Below are 14104 nucleotides of genomic sequence, written 5' to 3'. Positions count from 1 at the left end.
CCCCCAATGTTGACTAGAAATTAGCTATAACTGGGACAATAATTATAATTATATTTTTTTGAACCATTATTTAACTAGGCAAGTCAGTTAAGAACAAATTCTTATTTAGAATGACGGCCTACCCTGGCCAAACCCTAACGACGATGGGCCAATTGTGCACCACCCCATGGGACTCCAAATCATGGCTGGTTGTGATACAGTCTGGAATCAAACCAGGGTCTGTAGTGATGCCTCTAGCACTCATGCAGTGCCTTAGGAGCCATCACTAATTAGGAAAGAATATGAATAAATGTGCACGGGTGGCTTCATGTACACAATATATACAAAAGTATGTGGACACCCCTTCAAATTAGTGGATTCGGCTATTTCAGCCACACCCATTGCTGGCAGCTGTATACAATCAAGCACACAGCCATGCAATCTCCATAGAGAAAACAATGGCAGTAGAATGGCCTTACTGAAAAGCTCAGTGTCTTTCAACGTGGCAACGTCATAGGATCCTTTCCAACAAGTCAGTTTGTCAAATATCTGCCCTGCTAGAGTTGTCCCGGTCAACTGTAAGTGCTATTATTGTGAAGTGGAAACGCCTAGGAGTAACAACAGCTCAGCCTCGAAGTGGTAGGCCACACAAGCTCACAGAACGGGACCACCGAGTGCTAAAGCACGCAGCACGTAAAAATCGTCTGTCCTCTGTTGCAACACTCACTACCGAGTTCCAAACTGGCTCTTGAAGCAATGTTAGCACAATAACTGTTAGTTGGGAGCTTCATGAAATGGGTTTCCATGGCTGAGCAGCCGCACACAAGCCTAAGATCACCATGGTCAATGCCAAGCGTTGGCTGGAGTGGTGTAAAGCTCGCCGCCATTGGAATCTGGAGCAGTGGAAACACGTTCTCTGGAGTGATGAATCACGCTTCACCATCTGGCAGTCCGACGGATGCCAGGAGAATGCTACCTGCCCCAATGCATACTGCCAACTGTAAAGTTTGGTGGAGGAGGGATAATGGTCTGGGGCTGTTTTTCATTGTTCGGGCTAGGCCCCTAGGTTCCAATAAAGCAAAATCTTAATGCTACAGCACACAATTACATTCTAGACGATTCTGTGCTTCCAACTTTGTGGCAACAGTTTGGGGAATGCCCTTTCCTGTTTCAGCATTACCCCCGTGCACAAAGTGAGGTACATACAGAAATGGTTTGTCGAGATCGGTATGGAAGAACTTGACTGACTTGCATAGAGCCCTAACCTCAACCTCATCGAACACCTTTGGGATGAATTGGAACATCGACTGTGAGCCAGACCTAATCGCCCAACATCAGTGCCCGACCTCACTAATGCTCTTTTGTCTGAATCGAAGTTCCCGCAGCAATGTTCCAACCTCTAGTGGAAAGCCTTCCCAGAAGAGTGGAGGCTGTAATAGCATAACTCATATTGATGCCCATGATGTTGGAATGAGATGTTTGACGAGCAGGTGTCCATACTTTTGGTCCACCCTTTTGGTAATGTAGTGTAGCTTTCACTAAACAAGCGCATCTCTCAAAACAAGCGCATCTACTCACGACCGCTCATACTGTAGTCTAAACACAGACCAGTTCAAAGTGAATGGCACAGATCCATATATTGCAATGGCTATTTGCATACAGGCCTATTGCAGCTCTGATTGGTTATGGCGCACCGGTATAGTAGTTCGTTTTGTGTCATTATGTTACATTGAAATCAGCTAACATTGCGTTGATTCGATCCCAATTCTCACAGTAGAGCTAAACGTTACACTGGAACAAACATTTCAGTAACTGTTGCAAAAAATCCAACTAACTTATTGGATTTGTTTATAATAATGTATGTTATTTATCACTTTGTAACATAAGATTAATCAATATGAAAAAACACAGATATTAAAAATAATCTACCTTTAGTAGAGCATGCTGGGAAATATGATCATGATTATGGTACAAATTTGCTTTTTAGGGTACCACCACACTGACAAAGCCATTAGTTCCTTTAAAGTGCCAAAAATGCATCACTGTACCTTATGGTGGCTATTGAGGGTACACAAATATGTGTGTACCCTCGGAAACAGAAATGTACTTTCACCGCAGAGTGTGATGATTGGTCCTTTATATTCAAAATATTGGGTAAATTTACCCTAAAAGGTACTGAACAGGACCAGTGAGATCATTATACCACTAAATTGTGTGTATTTTTATTTTATTTGGGTTGGATTTATAGGTCATTTGATTTTTTAATCCAATACATTTGTAAGATTCAGGTGCTATTTTCAGCACTGTGGTACTGTATACTGGCCCTATATACTGTCTTGGCAACCACAGTTAGGTTGCTAAGCTATTTCAGATGCAGTAATGGCAGTACCATGAAAGTATACACCACTCAGTGTAGCCGTGACTGTATTATGACTCATTACTTGTCTGTCCAAAACAATATTTATACACATAAAAAAAATACGATATGTCCTCAACTGGCAGCTTCATTAAAAAGTACTGTCGTGTCTTTGCTATGCCGGATTAAGTGATATGACAAAGTGATATTAAGTGATATTGATGTTACCACACTTTCTCTATGCTAACAAAGGGCTTTCTTAGAGTCCAATCTATAGAGTAGAGAGAGAAAAGGGGGAAAGGTATTTATGGGGGTCATAAACCTCACCAAAAGGGCAACGTCATGACAGTACCCACAAAACACCAGTCTCAATGTCAACAGTAAAAAGACAACTACGGGACGGTGGCCTTCTAGGCAGAGTTGCAAAGAAAAATCCATATCTCAGACTGGCCAATAAAAATAAAGATTAAGATGGACAAAAGAACACAGACACTGGACAGGGGAACTCTGCCTAGAAGGCCAGCATCCCGTAGTTGAGACTGTTGTTTTGCAGGTACTATTTAATGAAGCTGCCAGTTGAGGACTTGTGAGGCGTCTGTTTCTCAAACTAGACACTCTTATGTACTTGTCTGGTTGCTCAGTTGTGCACCGGGGCCTGCCACTCCTCGTTCTATTCTGGTTAGGTCCAGTTTGCGCTGTTCTGTGAAGGGAGTAGTACACAGCGTTGTACAAGATCTTCAGTTTCTTTGCAATTTCTCACAAGGAATAGCCTTCATTTCTCCGAACAAGAATAGATTGACGAGTTTCAGAAGAAACTTCTTTGTTTCAAGCCATTTTGAGGCTGTAATCGAACCCACAAATGCTGATGCTCCAGATACTCAACTAGTCTAAATAAGGCCAGTTGTATTGCTTCTTTAATCAGCACCACAGTTTTCAGCTGTGCTAACATAATTGCAAAATGGTTTTCTAATGATCAAATAGCCTTTTAAAATGATAAACTTGGATTAGCTAACACATTGTGCCATTGGAACACAGGAGTGATGGTTGCTGATAATGGGCCTCTATACGCCTATATAGATATTCCATAAATCAGCCGATTCCAGCTACAAAAGTCATTTACAACATTAAACAATGTCTACACTGTATTTCTGATCAATTTGATGTTATTTTATTGGACAAAAAATGTGCTTTTCTTTCAAAAACAAGGACATTTCTAAGTGACCCCAAACTTCTAAACGGTATTATATATATATATATATATACACAGTTGATGTCGGAAGTTTACATACACCGTAGCCAAATACCGTTGAAGTCAGAAGTTTACATACACTTAGGATGGAGTCATTAAAACTTGTTTTTCAACCACTCCACAAATGTCTTGTTAACAAACTATAGTTTTGGCAAGTCAGCTAGGACATCTACTTTGTGCATGACACAAGTAATTTTCCCAACAATTGTTTACAGACAGATTATTTCACTTATAATTAACTGTATCACAATTCCAGTGGGTCAGAAGTTTACATACACTAAGTTGACTGTGCCTTTAAACAAATTATGTCATGGCTTTAGAAGCTTCTGATGGGCTAATTGACATCATTTGAGTCAATTGGAGTTGTACCTGTGGATGTATTTCAAGGCCTACCTTCAAAGTCAGTACTTCTTTGCTTTGACATCATGGGAAAATCAAAATAAATCTTTTTTGAAATCAATTTTAGAATAAGGCTGCAACGTAACAAAATGTGGAAAAAGTAATGGGGTGTGAATACTTTCTGAATGCACTGTATATATATATATATAAAATGTTGTGTATAGACAGTATTGAAAGTATATAGAAAAGGTGTGTACAGTAGTAGTTATATAGGATGTGCCATGACTAGAATACAGTATATACATATAAACAGTATGTAAACATTATTAAAGTGACCAGTGTTCAATCACTCAATGTAAATAGGGCAAAGCAGTCTCTAAGGTGCAGGAATAGAGTACCGGGTGGCAGCCGGCTAGTAACAGTGACTAATGTTCAGGGGGAGACAAACAGGGGGTTAATATGTAGTAAAGTATTCATAATATATGTGATATCAACAGAGAGGTATATTTTCTGGGTGACCTAAATATTGACTGGCTTTCATAAAGCTGTCCACTCAAGAAATGCTGTAACCAGTGCCTACAACCTGGTTCAGGTTATCTGTCAACCGACCAGAGTATTTACAAACAGAACAGGAACTAAATCATCCACTTGTATTGACCACATCTTTACTAACGCCGCAGAAATCTGCTCTGAAACAGTGTCCAAACCCATCGCATGTAGTGATTATAATATGATAGCCATATTTAGGAAAGCCAAAAGTTATGAGTGTATTAGTGATGTTGAAGATGTGAAAAATATTTGTTACTCTATGTGTAAAGGGTGAACCTCCTGACGACGCAATTGAAGCGTTTATGAAATTGCTTCTTCCGGTTACTGACAGACATCTACCCATAAAGAAACTGACTGCTGGGGGGATGGAAAATAACACAATAAATGGAGAAATCCCGTAACTAAACAAACTATACTATGGAACAAATATAAACGATACGAAGATTGATAGTAAAAAAGCTCTGGAGTACCGTAAATTAAATTCTAGTCGGAAAGCCTTCATTGAGGACTGATAGCTCATTCATTACAAAACCCGTTGAAATTGCCAACCTCTTTAATAACTTTTTTTGTTGACAAGATTAGCAAACTTAGGCATGACATGCAAACAACAAATGCTGAGCCTTCATATTCATGCATTGCGGACCAAATAATTAAAGATGAGCACTGTTGCATTGATTTCCACAAAGTTAGTGTGGAAGAGGTGAAACAAATATTGCTATCTATAAATAAGGACAAAGCACCTCAAACCGACAACCGGGATGGTAAAGTAATGAGGTTGGTAGCGGAAAACATTGCGACTCCTATTCGCTACATCTTCAGTCTAAGCCTAGAAGACAGAGTGAGCCCTCAGGCCTAGAGGGAGGCAAAGGTCATTACGCTGCCCAAAAATAGCAAAGCACAAACAGCAGACCAATCAGCCTGTTACCGTTGCTTGCAAAAAAAAATGTGTTCGACCAAATACAAAATTATTTTACAGAAAACAAATTAACAACATACTTTCAGGATGCTTATAGGGAAGGGCACTAGACATGCTCCGTACTGACATAAATGACTGATGATTGGCTGAAATAAATGTATAATACATTTGTGGGATTTGTTTTGTTAGACTTCAGTGCAGCCTTTGATATCATTGACCATATCATATTGCTGAAAAAACTGAAGCGTTATGGATTAACACCCTCTGCCTTATCATGGATTGACAGTTACCTTTCCAATAGAACACAAAGGGTTTTCTTTAATGGAACTCTTTCTAATGTAAATTTGGTTGAGTTTGGTGTACCGAAGCTGGCTAGGACCATTATTGTTTTCTGTGTTTTCTAATGACCTTCCACTGACCTTGAATAAAGCCTGTGTCCATGTACGCTAACGACTCGACAGTATGCACGTCCGCTGCAACAGTAACATTTTAGAATGGGTAACTCGCAATAGGCTAAGTATCACCACTTTGGGGGTAAATCGCTCAACCGTAAACCTCATCTAGATCTATTATTGAATAATTTGTCTATTGAGCAAGTTGAAGAGACTAAACTTCTGGGTGTCACCCTAGATGGCAAGCTATCATGGTCAAAATATATAGACTCAATGGTAACTAAAATGGGAAGAGGTCTGTCCATGGTGTTGCTCTGCTTTCTTGATATCTCAGTCAACAAGACAGGACCTACAGGCCCTAGTTTTGCCGCACCTGGACTACAGTCCAGTTGTGTGGTCAAAGAATGATTTGGGCAAATTGCGGTTAATCCAAAACAGAGTTAAATGTACACGGAGGGTGAATGTCAATGACATAAAGGTGACTTTAAATTGCTTTCAATTGTATGATGCAAGAAACTACTTTGCAAAATAACATGTATTATTATTACCATACAGACAATTAGACAATTGTCTAATGTTTTATTTTATTTCACCTTTATTTAACCAGGTAGGCCAGTTGGGAACAAGTTCTTATTTTACAACTGCGACCTGGCCAAGATAAAGCAAAGCAGTGCGACAGAAACAACAACACAGTTAGTGTTGAGTTACACATGGAATAAACAAGCGTACAGTCAATAACACAATAGAAAAAAAAGAAAGTCTATATACAGTGTGTGCAAATGGCATGAGGAGGTAAGGCAATAGTGGCAAAGTATTACAATTTACCAGATTAACACTGGAGTGATAGATGAGCAGATGATGATGAGCAGATGATGGTGTGTAAGTAGTGATACTGGTGTGCAAAAGAGCAGCAAAGTAAATAAAAACAATATGGGGATGAAGTAGGTAGATTGGGTGGGCTATTTACAGATGGACCATGTACAGCTGCAGCAATCGGTTAGCTGCTCAGATAGCTGATGTTTAAAGTTAGTGAGGGAAATGTTAGTCTCCATTGTAGGCTATCCCTCTGCCTATTGGCTTATTTGCATATTCAAGCCTGTCTCAAAATAGAACACTGCCCCTTTAATTAAGACATAAGATTTATTTATTTTAAATTCAAAGACAGCTTGAAATGTAGCCTACATGTGTTGTGCTCTTGTAGGAAGCAGTAACCCCCCATTACTGACCTATACTTATTTATAACTGGGCTAATAACTCTCTAACCAGCAAAGAATATCAACACATGTGCATACACACATGGCTCTGTGGTCTGATCTGAACTGATCTCGAAAGCGAGTGAATGATTGTACGAATGCTCAATAGAATTCTACTCCGTTATGCTCTGGCATTGCCAACAAAAAATAACAGACTCACTCTTACAAAGTTAGATTTGTTTTGGTTTGTTGCATTGAAAAGGGGCTGATATAATGTTGATTCGATAACAGAAATAAAGTTCATCTATATAGTGCAAACTGATGGAGCGAACTCACTGAAATTCAATCACTTGTATTTCTGCACAGCATGGCATTTCTTCTGCGTGGCAGTCCTGGAGCGTGCCTTGTTATTAAGCCTTTCCTTCACTGGGCCACTCATAGAGCCAGCGGCAATCTAATTAGGGACAGGTTCTAGAGGCCCACTGGAGTGGAGGAGAGGAAAGAGACAGTTACTCACCTCGGTTAGAGTATTCTCTTTATTCATTTATTGCTCTCTGTTCTTCTTTTCTTATTCGGTCACGGTTACCTCTGTTCTGTATTCTTATTCTGACAGTTACCTCTGTTCTGTATTCTCTCTCTAATGGTGCTGGAAGGGATGGCAGCCGTATTAAGGACTCCTAAGATGAGGGGGTGGTGGTCTGTGTCTATATGTCAATAATAGAGCGGTGTCCCTATACCGGGACGGTATATGCGCAAATGTGATTAGCATGACGTTGTAAGTAACAACAAACTTTCCAGGACATAGACATGTCTTACATGGGCAGAAAGCTTAAATTCTTGTTAATCTAACTGCAGTGACAAAATATAAGTGACAAAAAGTAAGCTATTACAGTGACAAAATACCATGCTATTGTTTGAGGAGAGAGCACAACAACAAAAAACGTTTTCATGGCAACTGGTTTGATACATTCACCTCTGAAGGTAAATCATGTACATAGATTCCGTAATCTTGCTCTGATTTGTCATCACCAGAGATTTGTCATCACCAGAGATAAAATGTAGCATAGTTTTGTTTGATATAGTCCATTTTTAAATTCAAATGTAGGAACTGGGTTCTGCAGTTTGAACCCCTGCTGTCTTTGGCTCCACACCCACCCCGCCCAGCCATCTAGATGTGTCAAAGTTAGTGTATAAGCTAATGATCCATCATGTATGACATTCCTGCGAGTGAGTAAACTTAAATTTTGTATTACCATATAATTTGTGTATGTTCTCTATAGTTATGTACTTGAAAATGTATCAGTTGACCAATTCGGCACATTTGGGCGGACTTGATACAAAATATTGTCCAGTATTGCAATGCTTCACTGGATCAATCTAAAAGCCCATACCCTGCTGCCATCCAGTGGCCAATCTACATTTGTTTCAAAGATGATGGAAGAAGAAAAAATAGAAAATGCATGTTTTTTGTTTGTATAATCTTTTACCAGATCTAATGTGTTATTTTCTCCTACATTAATTTCACATTTCCACAAACTTCAAAGTGTTGCCTTTCAAATGTTATCAAGCATATGCATATCCTAGCTTCAGGCCCTGAGCTACAGGCAGTTAGATTTGGGTATGTCATTTTAGGCGAAAATTGAAAAAAAGGGTTTTAAAGAAGTCTTGAGGTTTTGGTTGCCTGAGGTGGAGTACCTCATGATAAGCAGTAACTATCTACCACTGTATTTTTTAAAGCTCTCTATTTACCACCTCACACCGATGCTGGCACTAAGACCGCACTCAAAAAGCTCTATAAGGACATAAGCAAACAAGAAAATGCCCATCCAGAAGTGGCACTCCTAGCGGCCGGGTTCTTTAAAATTTAAATCCTTTTTACCTCCTTTCTACCAGCATGTCACATGTGCATCCAGAGGATAAAAAACTGTAGACTGCCTTTACTCTACACCAAAGAAGGCTACTCAGAGGAGGAAGGGGAGAACCATCCTCCTCAGTGAATTTCATAAAAAATAAAAAATTGTAAAACATTTAAAAAGTTATCCTTTTTAGATAAAACTATACTAAATATATTCACGTCACCAAATAATTGATTAAAACACTATTTTTCAAAGAAGTACAGTAGCCTCAACAGCCTCAACAGTAGGGTAGCACCATGGTGTAGCCAGAGGAAAGCTAGCTTCCGTCCTTCTCTGTGTATATTGACTTCAATACAAAACCGGCTCAAGGCTCATGGTTCTCACCCTCTTCCGTAGACTTACACAGTAATTATGACAACTTCTGGAGGACGTCCTCCAGCCTATCAGAGCTCTTTCAGCATGAACTGACATGTTGTCCACCCAATCAACGGATCAGAGAATGATCTAATACTGAAAGCACAAGCTACAGCTAGCTAGTACTGCAGTGTATAAAATGTGGTGAGTAGTTGACAAAGAGAGTGAAAGACAATGGTTGAACAGTTTTGAACAAATTAATTTATTCCAAAATGAAGGAAAAGCAAGAGAAATAGAGAGAAAGAGATTTAGAATTGATTTCACTTTCAGTTTCACTTACTTAGCTAGAAAATGCAGCTTGCTAGTTTAGCCTACTGAAACACCCTGCTCAAACAGAGGGATGCTCTGTTAGCTAGCTGGCTATGACTTTCGAACACAACACTGGATCTCTTCCAGTCAAGGTATGCTTTAGGTATTACTAATGTATTGCCTACTGACTGTACACTGTAACGTTACTGCATGATTGTAACGGGTTTACTAACGCGTTAGTTCTATTAGCTATGCTGACTATGACGTTACATTAGGTAATATGGTGACAATGATGTAGGCTGTGTGTAGCGGTTTGGCTTGGAAAGGTTTTTTCGCCTGGTCACATACAGTCCACAAGCGAAGGGAAGAGGTGAAAGGAGGAGAGCGCATAGATGCGACAAGGAATACAAAGTGGCTGCTATGAAAGTGAACTGTGTTTAAGCGTGATCAGGGGTGTATTCATTCCGCCGATTCTGTTGTAAAACTTTTTTTTTTTAAACGGAAGCAAATGAATTAAAATAGGGATAAACATACCTGCATTTGTCCAATAGAAACTCTTGTTTGCAACAGTTGGACAAATGATTACACCCTATATCAGCTAGATGCAGTCAAGAGTGTGCAAAGCAGTATTGAATGTCACTGTCTGTGACCTCAAATTTGTCTCTCAACCTGTGTGCACCTACAGTAAACTTTCATTCATAGGCTAGGTTGTAGCAACCTCATGATGGGTATAGGGAAATTTGAATATCATGTAGTAGCCTAAATCTATCGCTGTTACATTGAACTGGGTGAATGAAATATGAATGAGTCATCGAATATGCTGTAATAGAATTAAGACCATGCTCATGAATAAAAAAATCATCCTCCCTCATCTTAAACGACACTGACCACCACTGCTCCACACACAGAAATAGTACAAAGCTCTTTCTCACCCTCCATTTAGTAAATCTGATCATAATTCTATCCTCCTGATGACGCGGATGCTAAGCTACAGGACTATTTTGTTAGCACCGACTGGAATATGTTCCGGGATTCATCCATTGGCATTGAGGAATATACCACCTCAGTCACTGACTTCATCAACAAGTGCATTGATGAGTGCATTGATGATGTCGTCCCCACAGTGACCGTACGTACATATTCCAACCAGAAGCCATGGATTGCAGGCAACATCCGCACTGAGTTTACGGCTTGAGCTGCCGCTTTCAAGCAGCGGGACCATTATCCGGACGGTTAAAAGAAATCCTGCTATTGCCTCGGATGAACCATCAAACAGACAAAGAGTCAATACAGGATTAAGACTGAATTCTAACACACCGGCTCTGACGTTCGTCGGATGTGGCAGGGCTTGCAAACTATTACGGACTACAAAGGGAAACCCAGCCGCGAGCTGCCAAGTGACGTGAGCCTACCAGACCGGCTAAATACCTTTTATGCTCGCTTCGAGGCAACCAACACGGAAGCATGCAAGAGAGCACCAGCTGTTCCAGACGACTGTTTGATCACTTTCGTAGCCGATGTAAGACCTTTAAAGAGGTCAACATTCACAAGGCTGCCGGCCCAGATGGATTACCAGGACGTGTACTCAGAGCATGTGTGGACCAAATACAATAAAATTGTACTTATCACATGCGCCGAATACAACCAGTTTTAAGAAAAAGAAGTTAAGTAAAAAATGCCCCAACATGCAAGTGTCTTCACTGAAATGTTCAACCTCTCCCTGAACGTGTCTGTAATGCCTACATGTTCCAAGCAGACCACCATAGTCCCTGTGCCCAAGAACGCCAAGGTAACCTGCCTAAATGACTACCGCCCCGTAGCACTCAAGTCTGAAACCATGAAGTGGTTTGAAAGGCTGGTCATGGTTCCCATCAACATCGTTATCTCGGAAACCATAGACCCACTCGAATTCGCATACCTACCCAACAGATCCACAGATGTCGCAATCTCAATTGCACTCCACACTGTCCTTTCCTAGTAGACAAAAGGAACACTTATGTGAGAATGCTCTTCATTGACTACAGCTCAGGGTTCGACACCATAGTGCACACAAAGCTCATCACTAAGCTAAGGACCCTGGGACTAAACACCTCCCTCTGCAACTGGATCCTGGACTTCCTGATGGGCCACCATCCAGGTGGTAAGGGTAGGCAACAACACATCTGCCACGCTGATCCTCAATACGGTGGCACCTCAGGGTTGCGTGCCTAGTTCCCTTCTGTACTCTGTATTCACCCACTGCATGGCCAAGCATGACTCCAACACCATCAGTACGTTTGCTGACGACACAACAGTGGTAAGCCTGATCACCGACAACGATGAGACAGTCTATAGGGAGGAGGTCAGAGACCTGGCAGTGTAGTTCCAGGAAAATGACCTATCCCTCAATGTGAGCAAGACAAAGGAGCTGATCGTGGACTACAGGAAAAGGAGGGCTGAACACATCCCCATTCACATCAACGTGGCAGTAGTGGAGTGGGTCGAAGTTCCTTGGTGTCCACATCACCAACAAACTATCATGGTCAAAGCACACCAAGACAGTCATGAAGAGGGCATGACAACGCCTATTCCCCCTCAGGAGACTGAACATATTTGGCATGGGTCCTCAGATCCTTCAAAAAGTTCTACAGCTGCACCATCGAGAGCATCCTGACTGGTATGGCAACTGCTTGGCATCTGACTGTAAGGCGCTACAGAGGTTAATGTGTACAGTACATCACTGGGGCCAAGCTTCCTGCCAATCCAGGACCTATATACTAGGCAGTGTCAGAGGAAGGCCCAAAAAATGGCCAAAGACTCCAGCCACCCAACTCATAGACTGTTCTTTCTGCTACCACACGGCGAGCGGTACCGGATCGCCAAGTCGAATTCCAAAAGACTCCTTAGCAGCTTCTAGCCCCAAGCCATAACACTGCTGAACGATTAATCAAATGGCTATATGGAGTATTTGCACCCTCCCTCCCCTTTACACTGCTGCTACTCGCTGTTTATTAGGTGGGGGTAAAGTGACTATGCATCGTGACTATACATATTACCTCAATTACATTGACTAACCTGTATCCCCGCACATTTATTCGGTATTGGTACCCCCTGTATATAGCCTCTTTATTACTGTTTTATTATGTTACTTTTTTTTACGTTGGTTTATTTGGTAAATATTTTCTTAACTCTTATTTTCTTAACTGCTTTATTGGTTAAGGGCTTGTAAGTAAGCATTTCATGGTAAGGTCTACTATACCTGTTGTACTCGGTGAAATACAATTTGTTTTGATTAGATTTTTGATCTTATCTAGATTTTCTTCAAATGTAATCTCTCTCTCTCTTTCTCCCCCTCCATCTTTCAGAGCTCTGAATTGGGTCTCTCTCTCTCTCTCTCGCTCTCTCTCCCTCCCTCTTTGAATCATACCTCAGGATGGGGGATTCTCTCTCTCTCTCTCTCTCTCTCTCTCTCTCTGTCTGTTTACAGTGTGTTAGCACTCACGCATGACAGAGTCAGCCTTTAGGATGCCCAAGAGTAAATCTCTGATCTGAAGTAGGAGCACTTAAAAGGTATTCAACACTTTACAAAGACTATTGACAGTATAGGAGCTCATGTCTGTGTTTCTGACTAGACACAGAGACACATGGTCATTGTTTTCAGACCTGCAGGATATTGGTTGCATCCAATGAGGAAATTAAGTCTATAGTGTGGTAAGACAGTGTGTAATGTCTGATATTAGTATTATTCAGACCCGGATGTTTAAATCAAACACATCTGTTTGGGTGTGTAAAACATTCCAGGATTAGTCCAGGATTAACTACGTCTTCAGTACAATATTGGGTAATACACAAATAAATGAATACAGGCAGACAATACAATTGAAAATTTAAAATAAGACAGAACATCCGTTTCAACCAATGTTTCAGTTACATATCTCAACATCATTCATTCTCTGAGAACAAGCAAGACATTATGATTTCTTGCATGGTAGCAAAAGCAAAGTTTTTTTCCATTAACAGCAGAAATGGTGCTATCTTACTCATCCCTCCAACACACACACACAGATGTCTGCAAAGGATCTTTGACTCTATTCAATATAGAATGGTTTTGCTGAATGGAAAGTTATGTTTTCAAAAATGATCATATTCATTCTCATATGCAAATGTACAGTGAGCATTTCAATAGCCTCATCATTTGAGCTGAGGTATGCAAATCATGTTAATAACTGCCACTATACCAGCGAAGGTATAGATAGGCCTACCTATTAATAGGCTAGGGCCTAGCCTAGACGCTAAGCATATGTGCTTTGTTGCATGTTGAACAAATGTATAATATTCTCATAATGACACTGCGCATTATAATCACATAGTGACTAATAGTAATAAGGAAGTAACCACTTTTTGGCACAGTGTCTATTGTGTCTCTATGAGAGGTGTGGCTGCTCACACACGCATGGACACATACAGACACAAACAAACAAACAAACAAACAAACACACACTCATTTAATATGCATCTCTGAAAACACTACAGTCCAAAACAGGACAGTGAGTCAACCCAAACTATTTCCCTCCAAATCCTGTGTCTCCTCTGGTAGAAGACAGACAGACAGGTAAACCGCTGTCACCACTCA

Source organism: Oncorhynchus clarkii, chromosome 33, assembly GCF_045791955.1.
Source record: "Oncorhynchus clarkii lewisi isolate Uvic-CL-2024 chromosome 33, UVic_Ocla_1.0, whole genome shotgun sequence".
NCBI classification, from domain to species: domain Eukaryota; kingdom Metazoa; phylum Chordata; class Actinopteri; order Salmoniformes; family Salmonidae; genus Oncorhynchus; species Oncorhynchus clarkii.
This window is presented reverse-complemented; position numbering follows the sequence as displayed.